We start from the raw sequence: 6,237 nt of genomic DNA, 5'->3' as shown, positions 1-6,237 counted from the left end.
GATGGTGTGGTCAGCACTATGTCCAGCCACCTCTGTATGTGAAATAACTTCAATAAAATGTTCGTCCTCATAATGTGAAATATTTTTAAATGTACGTCCTGCATGTGAAATATCTTCAATAAAGTGTACGTCCTTTACATGTGAAATATCTTAAATGTCCGTCCCCTGCATGTGAAATATCTTTAATATACGTCCCTTTCATATGAATATCTTCAATAAAGTGTACGTCCCCTGCATGTGAAATAACTTCAATAAAATGTTCGCCCTCTGCATGGGAAATATCCTCAATAAATTGACAGACTGCATTTACGTGGATTTGTCGGAGCACGCACGTGATTTAAACAACATATAAAAGGGCTAACTGAGGACGTGTCAGGAGTAGCCGGACTTTGTTTTCCAGCACCTTTGTTTGATACAAGTTTGTCAAAATGAAGGCCTTAGTTATTTTCATGTGTGTATTGGTGAGTAGTTGACATACGTAGCAGTTTAAAAAACTATAGACTTTTATTTGCACGTTATAAATAGTAAATCGGTTGTTGTTTTTTTTTTTTTTTTTTTGGTTTTTTTTTTGTTTCTTTTTTTTTTTTTTGACATCTTTCAACTAAAACAGCAAGTATTTCTATTTTTATCTTATACGCTGGTAATTAAAAATGTGAATTTCATCTAGCAATGTGTAGAAAATCAGGTCATTAGTAGTTTGAACTACCGACTTATGGCATTACGTAGTATAGCAAACAATAGAACTTGCTACAATAAATCAGACTGCAGCCATTATTTTCTGTACGCTTACACTGTTTTCTGACTAGGATTTGAACTCACGATCATGGGGCTATTGATCCACCACCTGGACTTTATTTACTTGATTTAAATATTAAGCGTTTATGTTCGGTTAGGGAGGGGGGGGGGGGGCAGAATAAAGGATGTTAAGACAAAATGTCTCAGGACAAAATATCTCTCAACTACCCGGCTTGTATCTCTTTATATGACAGAATGTAATTCTTGTAAGTTTGTTTCATAGTCGTGTAAGATCTCGCTACAAAGAAATGAGTTGATTTAAGTTAAGAGTTGACAATTTTTAAATAGACCCATAATATTAAATGTTTAAAAAAAGTGGCGCTTTAAGTTACTTTAGCAGAAATAATTCTCTAAATTCACCAACACACAAGGGGTAAAGCTTATTGTTTGCTGAACCGAAAAGTCTCGAGTTCGAACCCTCGGGCAGATGAGGCTCGTTAGCTGTGGACAGCCACTCTTCTATGCTGAAATCGGAGTCAATTGCCTCAATGGCTCATAACCAGTTGACACGTATACTTAATTGTGATGGATGGCATCCCTTCCAGGACTAAAATTAAGAACGAGGAAGAAGAATATCAGCACACACGATTAGCCTTTTTTTTCTTGTCTAAGAATGTAAACGTTTTGCCAACAAATATGAGATAGAAGAACTTTATTGGTAATTTATCTGAACGGCTATAACATTGAAAGTACGAATTTGCAAACCCAACAATTGTATTTAAAAGAAGTTTTGACAAGCTCATATTATAATAGTTTTTTTTATTGATCAGATCGTCATGTCTGCCATTTCCCCAAGCGAACAGTTGATCAGGAGAAAACCATCAGCAGAAACCCTGAGAAAGCTTGCGGAATCTGCAAGAGCTCAAAAGAGGGGAGATAGCTCTCGAGTAACACCCGCACCAGCTGATGATGCAGGCGGAGATAAGTGATTTCCCTTGGATGGAGAAACGTCTAAAGAGTTAACATAACTGAGATTGATGAACGATAACTCTGTTTATTTGGAAAATAATTAAATGCAGTAAAATTGAAATAAAATAAAATAACAAAGCTTTTAAGAAATTTGGAAATAAAAATATTTCTATATAAAATTATTTGCATTTTACTTTAAAAAAAAATTTAAAACAGTGTGTGTAAATGTTAAAATCACATTCTGTTCGCTTCAAACTTCTCATTGGTTCCTACCTATTCTAGCTAATTTAGCTAATCCGTCTGTCTGACCTATGGCTATTGTACATGACTGTTCTCCTTTCTGTTTGACCTATTTATAATTAGCCTGACTTGTGTCATCACAGCCACCAAAAAATATACAATATGAAATCGCAAAATGGTAAAACGCGCGAAAATAAAATAATGGGCAAACAGAAAATTCCACTAAACAAAGAACTCAGGGATGTGAATGGTCACAGTGTAAGAAATGTGAAATGTCCGTCCTTAGCCTCTCTCTCCCTCCCTCCATGTCTCTCTCATTGGCATTTTCGTTGAGGATTTTTTTTATGGTATCGTTAATTACTTGAAATTAACTTAAAAGGTTAATCCATTTAAGATGTGTACCGTCACTCATGTGCACTGGCCACTAAAAAAAGACCTACATTACCGTTTTCTCACTAACTTGTCTAGATCTTTGGGGTTGTTTTTTTTTCGTAAATAATAATACAAGTTGATTAATTTTCCTCCTCTTGACCCGGATAAGTTAATATTTATTTTTAAAAATATCTGTTTAAAAAAAGTTTTTTTAGGGGTTGGATGAAAAGTGACAAAAAAACATGTCATCACTGACAATTAATAACATAAGAATTTCCCCAATATCTGGCTTAGCGACATGGAGCCCCCCCCCCCCCCCCCCCATGTAATAACAGATTAGTATTAGCCCAATATCTGGCTTAGAGCGATGGACGACGCCCATGTAATAACAGATTGGTATTAGCCCAATATCTGGCTTAGAGCGATGGACGACGCCCATGTAATAACAGATTAGTATTAGCCCAATATCTGGCTTAAAGCGATGGACTACGCTCATGTAATAACAGATTGGTATTAGCCCAATATCTGGCTTAGAGCGATGGACGACGCCCATGTAATAACAGATTAGTATTAGCCCAATATCTGGCTTAGAGCGATGGACTACGCTCATGTAATAACAGATTGGTATTAGCCCAATATCTGGCTTAGAGCGATGGACGACGCCCATGTAATAACAGATTAGTATTAGCCCAATATCTGGCTTAGAGCGATGGACGCCGCCCATGTAATAACAGATTGGTATTAGCCCAATATCTGGCTTAGAGCGATGGACGACGCCCATGTAATAACAGATTAGTATTAGCCCAATATCTGGCTTAGAGCGATGGACGCCGCCCATGTAATAACAGATTGGTATTAGCCCAATATCTGGCTTAGAGCGATGGACTACGCTCATGTAATAACAGATTAGTATTAGCCCAATATCTGGCTTAGAGCGATGGACGACGCCCATGTGCCCATGTAATAACAGGTTAGTATTAGCCCAATATCTGGCTTAGAGCGATGGACGACGCCCATGTAATAACAGATTAGTATTAGCCCAATATCTGGCTTAGAGCGATGGACGCCGCCCATGTAATAACAGATTGGTATTAGCCCAATATCTGGCTTAGAGCGATGGACTACGCTCATGTAATAACAGATTAGTATTAGCCCAATATCTGGCTTAGAGCGATGGACTACGCCCATGTGCCCATGTAATAACAGGTTAGTATTAGCCCAATATCTGGCTTAAAGCGATGGACTACGCTCATGTAATAACAGATTAGTATTAGCCCAATATCTGGCTTAGAGCGATGGACTACGCCCGTGTGCCCATGTAATAACAGGTTAGTATAAGCCCAATATCTGGCTTAAAGCGATGGTCGACGCCCATGTAATAACAGGTTAGTATTAGCCCAATATCTGGCATAGAGCGATGGTCGACGCCCATGTAATAACAGATTGGTATTAGCCCAATATCTGGCTTAGAGCGATGGACGACGCCCATGTAATAACAGATTAGTATTAGCCCAATATCTGGCTTAGAGCGATGGACTACGCTCATGTAATAACAGATTGGTATTAGCCCAATATCTGGCTTAGAGCGATGGACGACGCCCATGTAATAACAGATTAGTATTAGCCCAATATCTGGCTTAGAGCGATGGACGCCGCCCATGTAATAACAGATTGGTATTAGCCCAATATCTGGCTTAGAGCGATGGACGACGCCCATGTAATAACAGATTAGTATTAGCCCAATATCTGGCTTAGAGCGATGGACGCCGCCCATGTAATAACAGATTGGTATTAGCCCAATATCTGGCTTAGAGCGATGGACTACGCTCATGTAATAACAGATTAGTATTAGCCCAATATCTGGCTTAGAGCGATGGACGACGCCCATGTGCCCATGTAATAACAGGTTAGTATTAGCCCAATATCTGGCTTAGAGCGATGGACGACGCCCATGTAATAACAGATTAGTATTAGCCCAATATCTGGCTTAGAGCGATGGACGCCGCCCATGTAATAACAGATTGGTATTAGCCCAATATCTGGCTTAGAGCGATGGACTACGCTCATGTAATAACAGATTAGTATTAGCCCAATATCTGGCTTAGAGCGATGGACTACGCCCATGTGCCCATGTAATAACAGGTTAGTATTAGCCCAATATCTGGCTTAAAGCGATGGACTACGCTCATGTAATAACAGATTAGTATTAGCCCAATATCTGGCTTAGAGCGATGGACTACGCCCGTGTGCCCATGTAATAACAGGTTAGTATTAGCCCAATATCTGGCTTAAAGCGATGGTCGACGCCCATGTAATAACAGGTTAGTATTAGCCCAATATCTGGCATAGAGCGATGGTCGACGCCCATGTAATAACAGATTAGTATTAGCCCAATATCTGGCTTAGAGCGATGTACTACGCCCATGTAATAACAGATTAGTATAAGCCCAATATCTGGCTTAGAGCGATGGACTACGCCCATGTAATAACAGATTAGTATTAGCCCAATATCTGGCTTAGAGCGATGTACTTCGCCCATGTAATAACAGATTAGTATTAGCCCAATATCTGGCTTAGAGCGATGTACTACGCCCATGTAATAACAGATTAGTATTAGCCCAATATCTGGCATAGAGCGATGGACGACGCCCATGTAATAACAGATTAGTATTAGCCCAATATCTGGCTTAGAGCGATGTACTACGCCCATGTAATAACAGATTAGTATTAGCCCAATATCTGGCATAGAGCGATGGACGACGCCCATGTAATAACAGATTAGTATTAGCCCAATATCTGGCTTAGAGCGATGTACTACGCCCATGTAATAACAGATTAGTATTAGCCCAATATCTGGCATAGAGCGATGGACGACGCCCATGTAATAACAGATTAGTATTAGCCCAATATCTGGCTTAGAGCGATAGCTAGCGACAGACGAGGTTGCTGGCTTGCTTTCATCAGGGTTACTGTCCAGACACACCAATCCCCGACCCCCTGACTGAAATAGAAAAAAAATAATGTAGAAAATATATACTTTTAACAGTCTTCCCCCCCCCCCCCCCCCCGGCCCCTTACGTAAATTTCAAATCCCCATAAAAGTTTGAAATGCTATTTTGAAACAAAATAATCTTAAAATTGTGATCCACACACTACTAGATTTTATTTGAGCAAATTTACATTTGAAATGCTATTTTTATACAAGAATCTTAAAACTGTGATCTGAAATATTTATAAAGTAAACCTTTCCGTTAGCAAACTTTAACCTATTGTCAGTCCGATACTTCTGACACCATTGAAAGCATCTTCTCGGCAACAGCTGTCCTCTGTATAATACACGGCCCTGTCGATGTTGTTTCGTTTGGCTCAGAGCCGAGCCAGCACTGCGAAATGTCAACAACCTTCTCGTGATGTGTCGTTTGCACATGATGAGAGCTCATGTTCAGCCACATCTGTGACGTAAGATCTCACGTGACCTGCATGACTAACTCTGGACACGCCCTGTCTGGCCATTGATCTGCTCATCTTTTAATCTGCATAGGCCGATGTTGTTGTTTTTTATGTTTTTTTTATTTCGATTTCGCAATTTTGAAAAAAAATTAAAAAGTCTTTACACAAACTCCGAGAACTTGGGGGTCGTCCATAAATGACGTCACACTCATAGGGGGGAAGGGGGTGTCCGTAATTTTGTGACGGTCTGTGATGAGGGGGAGGGGGGGGGGTTCAGATGGTGTGACGTCACTTTTTTTGCATAATAAAAAAGCAATGTTAAAAAACGAGTTATAGTCGTTATTTCGCGTTTTAGAAAACGGTTTTAATAAATTGTAATAAGAATTGATCAAAATACACTATGTTGACAGTGTTCTGACAAGATTTTGGAAAAATATCGATGTTTTAAGAAAAATTCAACAGCATTTTGAG

At 39.4% G+C, this 6,237-nt stretch overlaps 1 long non-coding RNA gene across 1 annotated transcript; it reads left to right on the top strand.

The window, feature by feature from the left end:
* The first annotated feature begins 337 nt into the window (after positions 1 to 337).
* LOC131958550 (uncharacterized) lies at positions 338 to 1,886 on the top strand. Its single transcript, XR_009389250.1, has 2 exons — positions 338 to 461; positions 1,566 to 1,886. It is a non-coding gene; the product is annotated as an uncharacterized LOC131958550 (long non-coding RNA).
* Positions 1,887 to 6,237: the final 4,351 nt, after the last annotated feature.

Source organism: Physella acuta, unplaced genomic scaffold (genome assembly GCF_028476545.2).
Source record: "Physella acuta isolate Inbredline_101_S28 unplaced genomic scaffold, ASM2847654v3 ptg001333l, whole genome shotgun sequence".
Taxonomy (NCBI): domain Eukaryota; kingdom Metazoa; phylum Mollusca; class Gastropoda; family Physidae; genus Physella; species Physella acuta.
Note: the sequence above shows the minus strand (reverse complement) of the source record. Positions and strands in the feature narration are given on the sequence as shown.